Below are 16,423 nucleotides of genomic sequence, written 5' to 3'. Positions count from 1 at the left end.
ATAGACTGTGGAGCTCTTTTGTCACAATGGCCGATAAGGATGGGGGAAGAATCACATTGCCCACATGGTAAACATAGCTGCCATCTAACATACCGAAGCCTAAACCTGGTTAGCTGATCACAAAATCCAAATATGGCTCCAACCCTAAAGTAGTTTGAATTAGAATATAATCCTTGTAAGCTGGACCATGACTGGCTTGATCAAAACTGGGTCCATAGATCACCCGTGATCATTTCTGATCATACTTGATCGAAAGTCTGTGAGTTGGTCAAATTGAGGGTCTTGGTCGGCATGTAGTGATGAATCAACCTCTTCGATGCCTTGCTCCAGAGCGCTTTTTATGGCATAAAGACAAAGGGGTGCTTATACGAAGTGCTTGATTTTGTCATCCCTTTTCTCAGATCACCCGTAAGTCTCAGTAGCAACCTTTGTAACAATTGCAGTCTGTCACTTTTTTTGAAGGTCTGTAACCAGAGTTACGTAAATAAGCTTAGGAAATGTCCCCATCAATTTCTGAACAAAGTTTTATTCAGTGTTTCCTTTGTACACTAACCTAAGTGCAGGTGACCAAAGTTTTTCTTAGGGGCCCGCCATTGATGCTGCCTTGGGTACTGAATACGAACACGGCCTAACTATGATTCCCTTTTATGCCTCTTAATTCCAACACTCTTTGTTGCCTCTTTACCCTACCCTAGATTTTAGTTCATTTCTGCTTTTTACCCATTGTTGCTGTTTTCTATTTATCTTGTCATCTCTTTTTCACACTTTTCATCCCTTTTCACTCTTTCTATGGATGAAAATATGATTATGGAAAATAAAACTTGATCTCCAAAAATGAGTGCAGATGCCAACCACTTGCAACAGCCCTCACACTTCAAGTATTGTTTGTATCCCTCTTCTTTCACTTCAGGCGCAAATATGGTGATGTCTGTCGAATTCTGCCTCCCCATTCGTGACTTGGGTGGGCCAAAACTAGATCATACTTTATGAATGTAATGGTTGACAATGGAATCAAACATTTCTGAACCAAGCAAGATCCAGGCTGTCTGAAAACAGCACCCTGCCGGGGAACGCTGAAATAAGGGACCTAAGGTTTCACAAGCAGGTCGATAGTGCCCACAAATTGTAGTCATCACCTAGATGGGCCCTCTTAGTTTATTTCTGGGAGGCGTCTACTCAGGCCCCCCTAGATTATTTTTGGGAGGTCTCTAATGAGGCCCGACTACATCATTTCGGGGAGGTCTTCTCCTTAAATCGTCTTTTAGCAATTCACATCCAAACTTATTTTTCCTCTCTGTTGTAAGTCTTCTACAATGTCCTGTGGAAATCTATGTGTTAAATTGGGTTAATGCAGACCACCTATGTATAACCACAAGCACACTCACTCCTTGCAATATTTATAACTTCTGGGCAGGTATGATTTTGCAAACCTGCCATTTAACTCAATATGGGACGACAATAAATATTCAATGCGGTTCAACCGCATGATCCTTGCCCGACCTCTACTGCAAAGTTGGTGGCCGCTCCTATTGCGAACCAGTTGGCCCGCATTTTTAATTTAATGTTTGAGAAGGGGAACTTCCTTAAACTCTGGAAGCGGGCCTCAATTTGCCCACTTCTTAAAAAACCTTCCCTTGATATTTCGGACCCCAACAGCTATAGGCCAATATCCAGGTTGCCACTGCCGGCGAAGTTGGTCGAGAAAATCATGAACTCCCAGCTCTGTTCCTTCCTGCGTAATTCAAAGGGCCTAGACCCAGCCCAACATGGGTTTAGAGAGGGTCACAGCACCGAGACCGCTCTTATTAAATCTATAGAGGAGGTCCGGAAGGTGCTTGATGAAGGGGGCCAGGCAGTGCTGATCCTTTTGGACCTGTCAGCGGCCTTCGATACAGTCCACCATGCTTTGCTGGTGGATCGGCTGGAGGGCTGCGGGGTCCATGGTCAAGCACTTAACATCTTGAAAGCCTTTCTAACAGACCGGGTACAAGTGGTGGCAATGGGGGAGTTCGAATCAAGACCTTTCGAACTCCCAGGGGGGGGTCCCGCCGGGTTCCTCCATAAGCCCCACTCTATTCAATATCTACGTATCCTCTCTTGCCCCAGTGATCAGATCCTTTGGGTTTGAGCTAACATCCTACGCTGATGACACCCAGATTGTGGTCTCGGTGTTCCCGGGGACAGAGGGGGGGGTGGCAGGTAGGTTCCAGGCCAGCATGTCCGCAGTCAGTTCCTGGATGGCAAAAAGCTGTTTAAAACTGAACTCCTCCAAGACTGAGGTGGTTATCTTTGGCTCGAACACTAATCTTTGGAGCCCCAACTGGTGGCCTACTGACATGGGACCTCCGCCCTCCCCGGTTCTGAAGGTGAAGAATCTTGGTGTCATTATTGACAACCAACTCACCTTCAAACCCCAAGTCAAGGCGTTGAGTTCCTCTATACATTGGACCCTGAGAATTATTAGGAAGGTTCTTCCCTTCCTACGGAGGGAGTAGAAAGACGGTGGTGACAGCCCTTGTACTTTCACGCATCGATTATTGCAACAGCCTTTTTCTTGAGGCGCAACAGGGGGTGCTCAACAAGCTTCAAGTTCTACAAAATGCGGCCGCCCGCCTTATTGGGGGATTGCCCAAGTTTTCCTCAGTCTCCAAGGAGCTGGAGAAGTTGCACTGGCTTACGGTGCGGAAGCGGATTATGTTCAAGGCCCTCTGCATTGTCTTTAAGGCACTACATGGGATGTATGACGTTAGAACGCATACGTTTACCACGACCTACCATTACAACGCGGTCGTAACAACGAAAGTTGTTACCACGCATTGCGCTGGGGGGGCGCAAAATTAAATAATTTAATTTACTATTCCAACACCAGTCCCCGTGGATAGTAGGGAAGGTGTTGGGATAGTAAATTAAATCATTTCCTATCCTTGAGCGCCCCCCAGCGCAATGCGTGGTAACAACTTTCGTTGTTACGACCGCGTTGTAATGGTAGGTTGTGGTAATGCGCGCGTTGTAAGCGTTGCATACCACTACATGGTCTTGGCCCTGTGTTCCTTCAGGATCATTTTCAATGGTACAGACCAGGCAGCAACTTAGGTCGGCTAGTTTAGGGCTGGTTAAAACGGCTCGGATCAGGAAGGCACGCTGGGGCGGAAGGAGTTTTGTTAGGGGAGCTGCGATGGCGTGGAATTCCCTCCCTCTCTCCCTTAAACATAACGAGAATCTGATGACATTCAGAAAAGATCTGAAAACATGGCTCTTTTCACTCTAAGTACCCGAAAAATCCATTCCCTAGGAATTATCACTTCAGCGCCAGGACACCGACTGGTAATAGCGCGCTTTATAAGTGTTATAAAAAATGTGCTTTCAAGTGCCTCCTGTTCTTTGCATACTCAGGGGCATATTCTCAAGGATTTATCGCAGAGTTATCGGCACTTTATCCCAGCCAAAGTGGCGATAAATATACCGCCCCATTCACAAGCTGGTACTAACAGCCCGTATCATCAGTTTACCTGCGATAGCAGCCGCAAAAAATATCGCCACAGATGACCCCGCAACTATCACTAATGAGATGCAGAGTAGGCGTTCCCGTGCAAAAAGCAGCGACAACACCACTCCGCAACATTCTCAATGACCAGCCAGATTGGTGATAAAACCACAAAACAGGCGATAAGGCGCGTTAGCAGCAGGAATTTAAAACCTGCTCTGACATGGTGTAAAGTCGGACGACAACCTGCACCAGAACAGGGAGCAGAGCGCAGAGCCACACCTGAAGAACAACAGTTGTCATGTAGCTACTGATCATGCAGCTTAGAGCCCCAACAGGGCCACAACACCCACCGCCACCACCCCCAGGCCCGCCACACCAGGTCCCCGCCACCCCCCCAGACCTCCCTCCCAACCCCCTCTGCCTGGACAACCACAGAGGCAGAGCAGACAAAGACAGCAGATCCTCAGAAAACGCACCAGCCTCAAATACTTAACACCAGAGAATGTCATTGCCCACTACAGGTTCAAAAGGACAACCATCCTCTGCATCCTGAAGATCATTGCCCACAGGCTGACGGTACCAGCACAATGGACAACCAACATCCCTCCGCAGACAAAGCTGCTGGCTGTGCTGCACCTGATGGCCTCTGGTACCTTCCAACCAACAACCGCCTGAGTCGGAGGAGTCTCACAGCCACCCCTATCCAAGTTCCTCACACCTGTCCTGGATGCTATCATCAGCTTGGTGCCCCTGTACCTATACTTCCCCCACACTGCGCAGAAACAGCAGGAGACCAAGCACGGAGTCTACTTCCTAGCTGGCTTCCCGCACGTGTTTGGGGCAATTGACTGCACACATGTCCTACTTGTGCCCCCTGCCGACACTGCACACAATTACCGCAACAGAAAGCACACGCATTCTATCAATGTGCAGGCAATAGTGGACCACCGGGGACTCTTCACCAATGTCGTCGCCAACTACCCAGGCAGTGTGCATGATTCCTACATCTTCTGACAGTCCATCATATTCCAAAATGGCACCTACGGAAATGCACTGCTCGTTGGTAAGTACCAAATGAACACATCGCATACATCAACTCCACAATTATGCAACTCACAACTCTGGAAATGCACATGTTACAAACTCACATATAACATGCTAAACAACATGCCCACCTACAAGACATGATAGCGTAACTTACTGTGGTAACCTGGGCTAGCCATGTACATGAGCCATCAGCGGCATGGCACCTCAGCCACACAATGGCAGACTGTGGGGAGAGGTGGGAACCAGGTATGTGCGGAGGATGCAAGTGACCCATGAATGAGAAGGTACACAATGCCAAGTGTGGCTTGGATGTGCTGGACAGACTGTGGAATGCAGACCACACACATATCCATGTCGACATACACCGCTGGTGTATGCAGTGTAGTGGACAGTGGACGCAATCATGTCACCCCAGCCAGTGGGGAAGATCGCGAAAATGTAGCTTGTTACATCCCCCTTGTAAGCGTAAGCGGAGTGGGCTGTCTGGCGTATGCCAGGCCAGCGTAAGGGTGTGAATAAAAAGAACGTAGCTCGGGGCGTTGTTCTCTTCCGTAATGCCCAATGTCTTTGCCAGGGCGGCGCCACTCACCTCGCCACGAGGCCGACGCTGTCACCGAGAGTGGTATTGCCTTCAATCCTGTGCGCCTGCTGCACCCCGTGCTGCTAGTCCCCAAACCAGTCTTGCCTGCCCCTGCGCACCCAGGCCTCACTGCTCACCTGCCAACACCGGCGTGTGTCAGAAGGCCCACCACGTGCCAGTGCAAGCTCCAAGCCTGAGGCCCACGACCTTGGTAGCCTCCTCAGACCATCACGGCCTCCGCAACACAGGCCCGCGGTACTCTTTTCTTGTTGACGTACTCCACCGGCAAGTTGGTCACACATTTGGAACCAAGTCTTGATTACACAATGGCAGAGTACATATTTATGGCTGAGTTTATATCACTATACTCCCTTCATTGTAGTACCATCAACTCTGTGCATAGCATTCCAACCACACGTGTCTGTCGGCCCTTGCTGCGTTCTGCCTTCGGCCTACACTGCGGTCCAGCAGGCCTCACACCAATCCAATACACCCCATACCAGGCAGAACACGGCATCGTCACAGGCTGCACTCCCGCTCAGCTCTGGTGCCTAGACCCCCGTCAACCACAAATCATCTTCACATGCCTTTTCAATGTCGTGTGTTAGAGATCCAGGAGGAGAGGTGGTCACACAATTGGAACAGAGTCTTGATCTCTTCATGGCAGAGTTCATTTAATTTTATAGGCCTCATCGCAGTCTGCATCCCCTTCCAGCTCTGGTGCCACTGACTCTGTGCAGCCATTTGTCCAAAAATGGCCGTCGTACATAAAGGATACCAACGATTTTCTCTTGACACTAAAAAGCATCAGCATGACAAGCACCACTATAGTGTGTACAATTGACGTTAAGTCATTGTACACTTCTATTCCTCACCAAGCTGGTTTGGAAGCCGTGGAGTGGGCCCTGCTACAACAATCATGGGTTAAGGCAGAGAAAGTATTTATTTTGGAATTTTTACACTTTTGCTTGTACCATAGCTATTTTCAATGGTCATCTAGGTTTTTCCTTCAACAAAATGGAACATCCATGGGATTTGCCGGGGCACCGGCATATGCCAATATCTTTATGGCAAAATTTGAGGCAGATCACATCTACAGCAATAAATTTTGGAATGATCATGCAACTCTATATAGGAGGTTTATAGATGATATTTTTGTGCTGTGGTCTGGAACAAAGCAAAGCCTTGAACTTGAAATTGAAAGATTGAATCAATGTTCAGAGTACATTGAATTCACCCATGCGATCAGTGACAAAGAACTGCCATTTCTAGATGTTTTGGTCAACATTCAAGACATGCAGATAAATACCACAGTACACAGAAAAGGCACTGATGTAAACAATGCGTTATCTTTTCAGAGCTTCCTTCCTCAAAATCTCAAAAACAACTTACCCTTATCACAATACATGCGGATTAAAAGAATTTGTTCACATGAGGACGAGTTGAAGAAGAATCTGAACCTACAGCAACTACGATACAAGGAAAGAGGATACCCTGATGACATTTTGATGAAAGCGAAAAACAGGATAGAAGCCTATAGTAGGGATAACCTCTTAACGCAAAAACCAAAGAAACCACAGGACAGGCACGTGTTTGTATCCAAATTTTCCACTGCTTTGCAGAAATTGAAATCTATCATACATAAACATTGGGATCTTTTAAAGAATGAAGTAGATTTCAATGGGATTTTCTTCAACAAGCCTATCTTCGCCTATAAGAGATCAAAGAATTTGAAAGAGTTATTGATGACCCCCATAAGAGACAAAGAAGTAATTTACAGAGGCATGAGGAAATGCCAAAACTGTGTTCATTGCTCAAATGTGATTGAAGGCAAGATGTTACACCATCCTCAAACCGGAAAAGAACTCACTCTACACTACAATGGGGATCGTAACTCCAAAAACCTAATCTACTATATAAAATGTCCCTGCGGGAAAATCTATACCGGAAAAACAGAAAGAAAACTTAAAACCAGGATTTCTGAACATAAGAGTACAATAAGAAACAAAAATGTAAAGAGCAACTTAGCCAAACATTGGAACAATCGCAGCATAGCCCAAATCAGGTTTTCCATACTAGATGTAGTGAAATTATACGAGGGGGTAGATCTAACCAGATCCCTCCTCCAAAGAGAAATCCACTGGATAAAATATCTGGCCACACAAGAACCAAAAGGTTTAAATGAGAAAATTGATTTATCATGTTTTCTATGAGACCTCTTTTAACCTGACACTGTATGAGATTGATGTCTGCACTTAGCTAGATTTTGCTCTATTATTCGCTAAACATGGTGACATTTTCTTTTTTTTTCTTTTTTATTCTTTAAGTCACTCGTTTTAAACCATTACTTCAGTGGTTTCTTTCCTGCTTTACACTCCCCCGTTATTGATATTTCCTTTTCTAAGATGGCGCCCGCGTGTTGGTACGCTCTAGTCCGTTCTCAATGTTGAGTATTCTTCTTCAGTTTAAGGGTTCACGAGTGGTTGATTCCCGTAGTCAGCTGTTTTCACAGCGAGAGCTTAGTCTGAATACGAACGAGAGAGAGAGACGGCTTCCAAACCGACGAGTCACTTGTGAGGTGAGCACCCGGTACACCGGTGTTTAGGTTGATAGATTCGGCAGACTAGCGGTTCAGGGTCTTTGTACCCGGTGTTGAGCGCATGTTTTTTATACATTTACAGGAGGAGAGTGAGGATCGGGTGTTTGGTGTTTTCTTGTTTAGGCAGAGCGAATAGAGAGTTTAAGCTAAGAGATCGTCTGAGCTTGTGGCCTACCAGCGTTGTCACGTCATATTCGCAACGATTGAAAGGAGGAGTTTGTTTGATTCTGTCCATTTTTTCAGCATAGGATATCCCTGGTCCATTGCGACTTCAGTGAGTTTTGTTTTCATTTTCATCTCCCACACACACTGTGTTGTTGGTGAAGGGCATTCTGAGCAACAATGTTACCATAATTTCATTTGCAATGTATTGTAAAATAATGAAGACAGTGATGTTCTGCAGAGCTTTATGAGTATATTAATTGAAAATTATATTCAGTTTACAGGCCCCCGACGAAGAGCTCATTTGAGCTCGAAATGCATTGGGCATAAAAGACAAGTCGCCAAAAGTCCAGATTCGGCATCTACTTATGTTTATACTGTGTATATTTTTTGTTAGAATGTGATAATATTTTTGATTATTGTAAAATGCGAGGACTGATTTGTTATTGATACATGTTACAAATACATTTATTTTGAAACTTCTCTAGTGTTAAAGTATTCATAAATGTGCAGTGGTTTCCCGCCAACAGTAACAGTGCGCAGAGGTTAAGTGTTGCATACACTTAAGATAAGGTGCCACTGACTCTGTGCCACGGAAGTCATGGGCACTTTGTGGTTGAACTTTGGTGGCGTCTGAGTCTATGGCCTGGGGATTGTCTTCATCATCATGTAGCTGATAGTGACATGGTCGTACAAAGGAGACCGTAGCATTCAACTTCTCAATATTGCCTGTTTCTGCTTGCTTCTACACTCTGCATCATGCCCTAAATGGACAGCTTTCACTACCCCGTAACACTCCGCGACATTCTCCTTGGATATAGAGCAGCCACCCCTCTAGCTGGGTGCACTATGCAAATGGTAAGGGTACAGGTGCATGAGTGTCTTACTACATTCTCAGACATTGTAAGTGCAGGAAAGCCATAATGAGTATATAGCCCGGGAGTTTGTGATGACAGCCTCCACAGCACCATAATGACTTTAATGAATTCTGGGAAGTTTGGTATCAAACTTCTTAGCATAATAAACCCACACTAATGCCAGTGTGGGATTTATTATACAAATCACTCAAAGGGCATCTTAAAGATGCCCCCTGAAAAATGACCAGCCTCTGGTTGGTTCCCTGACTGTTAAACACCAGCCCGCCACCACAAGACATTTTTCTGGACCCCTGGGCTGTGAGCCTTCCATCCCTGAGCCCAGAAACAAAGCCTTTCCTGGGTGAAGGTGTTCACAACTCTCCCAGGTAAGGAAGAGCCATCTGTGGCAGGGGAGCTTCAAAGGCCTCTCTGCCTTTGTAAGGCAACCTCCAGCCTCTCCTGCTGTCAGGTGCAGGCCCCCTTCCTGTTTCCCCTCTTTTTCGGCAGGAAGAAAAGTAAAACAGCCCAGAAGGTGGGCCCACCTCTGCCAACCCCACCCCTCAGGTGGGAGAGGTGGGGTAAAGCCCACTCTTTAGTGGGCGCCATCTTGCAGATGGCAGGCACTCTCCAATCAGGATTAGGGATTGTGTCCACTACCTCAATTGGGGAGCACAGCAAGGGTGTAGTCACTGAGACCCCTAAAATGCCTCATAAATACAGTATGTAGGGGGCAGTCCTGAAACAAGAAGACAGATTCCCATAACCTACCAAGAAGGATGAAAGAAGACTCCGAGCAGACGAGACTGCAGAGAAGAACTGACTTGTTCAAGGGCCCACCAGAACCAGCAAGGTCCCCCAGCACTCTAGAGTCCGAGCCCACTGTGGGTAGACCCCTCCAGGACTCCCCAACACCACCTGCAGCCTCTGCATGGAGATCCCCCCAACTGTGAGTGGCCCGGTAAGGTAAAATCAGACCTTAAAAGACAGCTCTGCATGTAGTCGCCCTGAAAATGAGAACCTGAGGTGCACCTATGTCCCCAAGCCCTCCAACATACCTGCCTAGCTGTTGGCTCCTCCCGAAAGTGTTTCTGGATCGAGCCTGCAGCCAAATCCAAAGCCAGGAACTCACATTGAAAACAACAGGGCACCCGATGCCAAAACAGCACCCGGCTGCATTCAGAGCCAGCTTCCTACAGACTACCCTTGAGACATTGTTGTATGATACTGTTAGAAAGTGGACATTTCTTTTCCCAACCTTTGAGCCTTCTGCCAGTGTCCAAGGTTACATGGCTGTGAATGGCCCTGCTCTTTGAGTTTGTGTATTGCTTCATGACAGTAACACAGAGGGTGAGCCATTCTAGCAGGATGACTGCAGAGGGGATGTCTTCCACCCCAGTTACACTTCAAAGGGCTTTGCCTCCTGCACACTCAAAGGGACCTGATACCATGCTTTCCCTGCCTTTTGTCATCCCCTGAAAATGGGGATCATTGACAGGGGAAGGAAAATAACTTTCCAGAACCAGATTTGGGGGAGGGCAAAGAGAACCCTAACATCAAGGCTAGCACCACGTATAAATACTGAACCTCCAGAGCTACTCATCAAAACACTCCCGGCCCTGTTGAAATTACAGAAGAATGACCACTTTGCTGTCAGGGGACTGCCCTGCTGCTGGGGTCTACCTTACTGTCTAGGAACAAAGACTGGACCTGCTTATACCTTAATTCCAGGCTTACCCAGAGGGACTCCAAAGGTCAATTGGATGACGTGTGTGAGCTACAGTTTAAAGACCTCTCAGCAACTGCCCAGCTGACCTCCTGCAATTGTACCTGATTGGGCTTGCAACTGGACCTGCCTGAGCACTGCTGGCTCCTGCTGGATTAGTCCTTGACCCCCAAGAGACCCCTTTCCCAAGACAAGGACCACTGGCTGGCCCCAGAGTTTATACTCTTCCTGAAGAAAAGATGATAATCTTGAAGCTTGGGCTCCTCACGAACAGGCCTGTTCACACAAATAATCCGCCACCCTCTACAACTGCCAGTGCAAAGCTTGAGTGGGTCCTGCTCTTCGTCGATAGCACCTGCCAGCAATGACTGACAACGTAAGACCGGGACTCGTGAACGGCATACAATACCAGACCAACTCTTCAGCTACAGCGGTGACAGCCTGTGATGCCTGGCCTGCTATATATGCTACAGCAACGACCATCTGCAATTCTCTGCCTCCTCCCCTCTGTCTCCTCCAATGGAAACAGAACTCTTTGCACCAGACTTTGAAAGTAACTCTTCATCAAACCTGGTCCTTATATCTGACCAGTGTCGAATTGCAGTCAGCCTAAACTTGTGACTTCTCCCTGGTCTAGTGCAACTAGATGGCTGTGAGTGGCACTTTCTCAGTGTAGGCACTATTTTCACTTTGAAACAGCATTTCTCTAGCTCTACTTATTGAATGCTTGTGGTTCCGGTATTATTTCATTAAAATGTACTCCATTTTTGTTAATTAGTTTGAGATTTTTTTGTGTTGTATTTTAACTTTATCGCTAATGTGTGCTGCATAAATATTTTACAAGTTTCCTCTAAGTTAAGCCTGACTGCTCTGTGACAAGCTACCCGAGGGTTAAGCAAATGGTAATTTAGTGACTTTTTTTGGTTAACCCTGACAAGAATTTTGGTTGTTGCTTTAGTGGGGTTACCCACCTCCCCTCAACCAATAAGTCAATTTCTTACATTAATAGACAGCTGAATTTGAGTGGAGTTCTTCGTAAGTGTTCATTGTGGTACTTGGTGCTATTGATCTAGTGCAAGCCTGTATTCATATTACAGCCTTTACCTTATAGGCTGTTCACCACATCTCTATTTAGCATACAGTTTGTAACTACCAACTGTAGGTCTACTATTCAGCTGGAGGGTACATTGCTTTGGCACTCTTCAGTTATTTCGAACTCCAAAAATATACTTGTATGACCACATGTAAGAAATGTAACAGTGCAAAATTACGCACTTTGTCTACCCACTTAACATGTAAAGGTTTTATAATACCATATTAACTCTGCCTTCCCATAAAGCTGACGTTCTATTAAAAACCTTGTAGAGCACCTTCTTTTTCTCTTTTTGTTCCTGTGAGGCAGCGCCGGGAACCTCTTGAGTAGCGCCTTATAAGATTAAAACAACATAACATTGTAATGGTTGGCGGTCTACTCGCCACCACTCACCCATCCACTACATCCGCAGGCCAGGCGTGGCCTGCAGGGCTAGAATAAAAGGGGTGCGGCCGCTGTGGTCGTCACTTCGGACCTGAGCACATGTGTTGGCTGGCTTACTGCCACGTAAGTGCTTCTGCCCCCGCGTTCGGCCTGCAGCAGCCGAGCGGCAATAGCATATCCCCAGGATCACCCACAACATTTGCGACTAGCAGAGGGGGCCCAACCCTCGCTCGCATCTCATCGCTATGTGCCCCGTGCAGTGGCCACCTCACAAGCGTGACGGCTCAGCAGTGTACCGGCTGTGTGCTCACCCCGCCCCATTTTCAGCGTCTGCCACGTATCTGGTGCAGGACGCACAGAGGGGATCCACGAGGCCTCGCATCTCCCCAGAACGGTGTGCTCTCCTTAAGCAGTGTGTCTAGGCCACGCCCCCGCTGGACATCGCCGCTCCAGGTCCAGCTGGCGAGGTGAACTGCCTGAGGCCCCAGCTATTCGGCTGCTCCCTGCCGCCCATGTAGTTTGCCACTGACACTGAGGGAGAGTGTCATCAAGCATTGGCAAATCCAAGATCCTGCTAGGACAGAAGAAGGGTGCACAGTGGCCACTCCCTGCTCACATAAACTTCCACCACAGCCACAGAAGACCGAGTACGGGCACATCCAAGGCACTGGAGTGAAGTAGAAGTGGTGCGCATCAAGTAAGAAGGTGGAGGGGCACTGAACCATAGAAGGCCCAAGAAAAAAAACTGGGGAAAAAGGGAGGAGCAAGACAGAGCACCGTGTGGGATCTCGCACCATTTTCCCTTAGACCTGCCTGAGCACGTGGCGCGCCACCGGCCTACACACAGTCATAGACCATCCCCGTCAAGCCCCATGGGCGACCACAACAACGCTGCAGCGCCAGCCTGCGCCCCGTTCCAGCACGCCGCATCAGGAGTCCTGCCCCCTTTCAGTGAACTGGAAGATCCCGCGTCAGCCTACCCTCATTGGAGGATATGGATCGAACGCCTCAACAACTACTTTGTCGCGAGCTGTTCAAACACCTACCCAACACAGGGGCGGCTAACAACTGTGACGCAGCAGTAACTGCACTAAATGGCCATTTTGACCCACAACTGAATCCGGACATCGAAGTGTTTAAGCTCGGACAAGCCCCCCAGAGGGAGGGGGAATCCATGGACATGTTCTATGCACGTCTCCGAGAACTGGCTAGCACTTGCACGGATGAAGACCTACCCAAAGAGATCCGGAGGCAACTAATCCAGGGGTGCCGCGACAAGATCCTACGAGGACTCATACTGCGCAAACCACAAATCTCACTAGAGGACATATTGATATTAGCCAGATCACATGACCTATATGCAGTGAGGGCAAATGAAATGGATCAAACCCTAACCAAACCCCACAGAAACGAACAAGCCGACGCTGTGAGAACCAAGCCCAAAGGAGAGACATTCAGAGAGGCAAAAGGAGACAACCCTAGATCGAGATGCGGGTACTGTGTCCATGAACCTCACGCCGCCAAAGACTGCCCCGCCCAAGAAAAAACCTGCACCAACTGCGGGATACCAAATCATTTTGCATCAGTCTGCAGAAGGCGCAACAGAAACCGAGAGTTTCGAGGACCGAAACCCCCAACGCGAGCAGTCCGGCAGCTATCGGTGACAGACACCGCATCTACCGACCACGCACAGAGGAGACCAGTGAAACACCTGCCAACGGTAGAAGACGTGTCAGAAGATGACGATGAAGAAGTGTACATAGTCTCTTTCGCAAGAGAGCTTAAACAGCGAAGCCGACCTCAACCCACGTGCATAGTCCCAAGTCGCGGGAACAGAGGTGAAGGCGGTCATCGATACAGGGGCAACAGTGAATGTCATGGGCCTACAATAATTCCGAAGCCTATGCCCTCGCCCTCCTATAGTGTCGTCCAAAACCAGAATCTATGCCTACGGAGCAGACACACCTTTACCGCTGATGGGGAAGATCTCAGTACCTATCAAAGCAGACGACCTCGAAGTGACGGCGACCATCCACTTCGTCGACAGGGAGGCAGATACGCTCCTGAGCAGTCACAATGCAAAGGATCTAAAGTTAATCGCGTTCGCCAGACGAATCTGGACGTACCAGGTAGAGCTTCTACTCAGACAGTTCCCCGAGCTATTCCAAGGCCTCAAGTGCATCAAGTGCGACCCCATCAAACTACACATCGATAAATCAGTTGCCCCCATCACCCTGCGACACAGGAGAGTTCCTTTCCACCTGCGGCCGCTTGTGGAAAAAGAACTGGAGGCCCTTGAAGAACAAGGGGTCAACGAAAAAGTATTTGGGCCGACACCATGGGTATCCCCGATGGTCATCGCGGAAAAACCAAAACAGCCAGGAGCCATACGCCTATGTATCAACATGCGGTTACCCAATAAAGTGATTAAGAGAGAACGCCACATAACGCCAAAAATGGATGACATCATTGCAGATGTCAACGGTTTCAAGTGGTACTCGAAAATTGACTTAAATGCAGGGTATCACCAACTACCCCTGTCCGAGGAGAGCCGATACATCACCACTTTCAGCACACACCTAGGGCTCAGAAGATACAAACGGCTGAATTTCGGAATACCCTCAATATGCGCCAGCGGGTAAGCAAATATTGAAGGAAGCAATCAATATGAGTCCCAAACGCATCCCACCTATGATTTAAATACTCTTTGTAACTAAGCGTTAATTACTTTATTTATAGTTTTTATCATCAAGTACGATCTACTCAATGGAGAAATTTCATGTACTATAGTAGAAATTGAGAAATACAACACTTAACACACAAGCACGTTTTCAAATTAAAAAGATCAATAGAAGTAGACCTCTGATTTGCAGTAACTTGTCTAAAAAATACAGGCGCATTTCACATATAGTACCCGCAAAGTTGGGCTACCTTCCTGTAAATAAACTTTAAATGAAGGCCACACATACCTTTTTGAAGTCAACAATTGATACTGAAATGATTGTGCTTGTCAAGTCACTGAACAATACATTAATTAATAAAATGTTTCTCTAATGACAACTTTTTGTATCTAGTCCTTCAAATCACTCTTCTCCTATTTCTAAGCATCCTAAACAATACAATCCAGTTATGCTTAGAACAATATACAAATATTTTCCACAAAAAAATCATTATCTGTACATTTCACTTATAATTACTAGTTGTGGATATCTTGAACACCAATAGTGTTTTTATTTAGTGACTCGACCAGCTGAGGACTAGTAAAACACATCAAGTGTACCAGATACAGTTTAGCTCTGGCTACTAATGCCAGTTTAAAATTAGGGGTGGGCGGAACTAACAGAAGTTCACTCTGTGGAATTTGGCGAAGTTACAGAAAAACTCTGCATGATTGCTTGGAATTCCGCCAACTGGCGCAAAATATGCAGCTAGTGCTGCAATTTAGCACAAGTAGCACAGGCGGCTCTGACTATCAGCGCGATTGGCACCATGCGTTGCGCAACAGTGCAGCATTCAAGTTAATTTTGCTGCCGCTTGAGTAGAAAATCCACTAGAATTGCAGCCTTCTGACTGCCCGCATTAGAAACTTGCGTTAGAGTATGCCACAGCTCGCTTGCCAGCTCACATATTCTAGAGCCTCACAGGAAAATATCAGCCACACCGTGACTGTTGGAATTTGGCCTAAAATCCATGTTATAGAGTAACATGGAGTGGGCAAAATTTGGTTAAACCTGCTGGCACAACAGAATATTCTGGCCACCCCTATTAAAAATGGCAGAGAACTGAATATATGTAGACCTAGCGACAGTGTTTTCAAGGGTAACTTAGAGTAACAATGTTACTGCTTGCTGCTCCCATAAACTCCTTTCCATTTTTTGTGATTTAACCAATCTACTGGGAATTGAAATTAATATTCCTTTAGCTTTTGATAACTTTAGTGCTTGGTACCTGGTATCAATCATGGCTTAATACCATGGTTCATTCAAGAGTTTTCGATTAGAATTATTTATTAAAATGTTTGCAATGACCTGCTGTTTTGCCTTAAGACTTGTGAAGTAAAAAAAAACACTTGATGGACGGAATGCTGATCAATGTCCACCACTTACCCCCAGTACAGAGATCTGGGCCTAAATCCATAATGTTTAGCTCATCACACCACCCAAGGTTGGACCCAGCCATATGCATAGCTGTCTTGACCCTGGTCCCCATGGGAACAGTCAAGCCCGAACTGCCAGGCCAGGTCCTCCCTAGAACAGAAACAAGCATCCTAGGACCAGTTACTGGGTATCCCCCCTCAACAGCCAGGAATGCCTGAATCCAGTGGCATGGTGAGCATAGGACCCACGTCTGGGCATCCCCATCCCATTTGGGGTGATGTCACTTCCTGTGATGGGTAAAAGGTTATCGCTTGTACTGCCCTAATGCTTTTGATGAAATTAAGCTGCTTTGCAAAAATAACATACTTCCCCAGGTTATACTCGTTGGGTTATT

General features: G+C 46.9%; 1 protein-coding gene across 2 annotated transcripts in view; it reads left to right on the top strand.

The window, feature by feature from the left end:
• Nucleotides 1-16,423, top strand: part of WNT7B (Wnt family member 7B) — a 457,578-nt gene that overhangs the window by 439,890 nt on the left and 1,265 nt on the right. The gene's annotated exons all lie outside the window — the stretch shown is intronic.

This window comes from Lissotriton vulgaris, chromosome 1_2 (assembly GCF_964263255.1).
Source record: "Lissotriton vulgaris chromosome 1_2, aLisVul1.2, whole genome shotgun sequence".
Taxonomy (NCBI): Eukaryota; Metazoa; Chordata; class Amphibia; order Caudata; family Salamandridae; genus Lissotriton; species Lissotriton vulgaris.
The sequence above is the reverse complement of the archived record's forward strand: the minus strand, read 5'-3'. Positions and strand labels throughout refer to the sequence as shown.